A 2,095-nucleotide genomic window follows, 5' to 3' on the forward strand; every position below is an offset into this window, starting at 1 on the left:
GTGCATGATCCACATTCTCATTTTAAAACACTGTCTACTAAGCAGAACTGAAGGCATTTTGAATTTTCCCTGTAGGCCTTGAGTTTGAGACCAGTTAATGAGAGGGTGGTGCGGCCGGCCGGGGCCAAGATAGGCGTGGGACTCTCTGAAGCCCTCTCTGTGAGAATGGGGATAGATTTGTTTGCAGGACTGGGCCCAGCCCAGAGGGCACAGAACGGGAAAGGCCTACGTGGGCATCTGGGAACTGGAGAGAAGCCAGTATCCTTGGGGAGCCTGGTTCTGTGTGTGTGTTATCTCCAGCTCCTGGAGAGAAACACAAAACATACCAAATAATTCCAGGGCAAGATGAACTGATACTTGAAAGATCCTGATTCACAAACAAGCTACATTCATCAAGCACGTGCTATGTGCTAGCCACTGAGCTAAGAGCGTTATATGCATTATTTTCTGCTGAGGGTGGATGTGGGTATCCCCATTCTACAAATGAGGAGACTGAGGCTCAGAGGGGGAAAATCTCATTTTCAGTGAATGTCAGGTTGACTTGAGTCATGCTTTTAGAAAGGCGCATTGCAGGTCCACTTAGGAACAGAAACACCCGCGAATCTAGAAAAGCTCCTGGATGATGTGAAGTTGGAGCTGTATGAAATTCCAGAGCTGAAAGAGATCCCAGAGTGAGTGTCCTTTGCCCAGACCTTAGCGGTCAGGTGCTACAGCCTCTACCCCAACCTTGAAGTTCTCTCCCAGAAATAATCAAGCTATGGAACCATTGTCTTTACCCCACCTCCCTGCCTGTGGGAATTTCCCAATATTAGATATTTTTCTCCACCTATTATTTACCAAAATTCAGTTAGTCCTCAAACCCTCTAGAAACCCTCTAGATTAGAACATCTCAGGGAAAAGCCAGATATTCTGACAGCTGCTTGAAAATCATTTCCAAGGCAGTGGATTATGTAAGAAAGGAATGCTCTAGGCTGCAATGAACAAAATACTTGATAAGAATGCCTCAAACAATAGTGATATTTATTATTTAACCAGAAGCCTAGAGGTAGGCAGTTCCAAGAATGGGGCAGTGGCAAACGGTCAATCAGACCTAAATTTCCTCCCATCTTTCTTTTTTAGTCTCCTTTAATGTGACAGTGTATTTCTCCTCATGGTCACAGGATGGTTGTTGCTGCAGCACCAACCATCATGCCTTCACAGTAATTTCCTAGAGCGGAAGAGAGAAGAACATGGACAAGCTCTTTCTGTTCCAAAGGAATAGAAATAGATTTCTCCTTTTGTCTAATTGGCCAGATCTGGGTTACATGCCCATTCTTAGACCAATCACTGAGAACAGGAGGTGTGGGAGGGGGGTCCTGTGTATCTAGGAGACAGAGAAATTCTGGACACTCCTCAGACCCTTATAAACAAGGGACTTTGACCACAGGAAACAACCCATATCATACCCGCCGCCATTTATTGAGCACTTACCACGTGCCACGCTCAGCGCCTACCACCTTGAACAACCTGTGAAGAGGCTCCTAGAATTTCTATTTTCCAGATGAGGAAACAGAGGCCCAGCGAACTGAAGCAACTTGTCTAAGGTTAATAAGTGGCTAAAGAGGAACTTTTGCCGAGCTCTGATGATTGACACAACCACTGCTTTACGCTGCAGGGGACCCCTCCGTGGGTAGCAGAGCTAGTAGTTTCTGCCTCAGGAATCTAGCCCCTGAGATCTGGGAGTTGGGGTGCAGGGGATCTCACAGCCCTGGAGGACTTGTAGGGTTAACACTGTCACCCTCTCCTCTGAATACCTACAGACCAGCGGGTCCCCCACAGCTGAAGCTGGGCGAATCTTGCTCAAACCCCACCAGGGGACACACTGCCCCTGATGCCATTTGCCCTTCTTCTTTGGGAACACAGGGAGCAGGAGGGTAACCAACATGCTGGAACCATCTGCCCAGCTCCTAATAATAAATCGTGAGAGGAACAGGTTTCAGGCTTACATTGCTTTAAAAAAGAAGAAGAAGAAGAAGAAGAAGAAGCCGCTTTTCACACCCGGGCAGCCATCTGCCGTGTCCTCCTCATGTGCCAAGCTGGGGGGGGGGGAGTGTGG

The sequence above is a fragment of the Myotis davidii genome, unplaced genomic scaffold, assembly GCF_000327345.1.
Source record: "Myotis davidii unplaced genomic scaffold, ASM32734v1 scaffold223, whole genome shotgun sequence".
In the NCBI taxonomy this organism is placed as follows: domain Eukaryota; kingdom Metazoa; phylum Chordata; class Mammalia; order Chiroptera; family Vespertilionidae; genus Myotis; species Myotis davidii.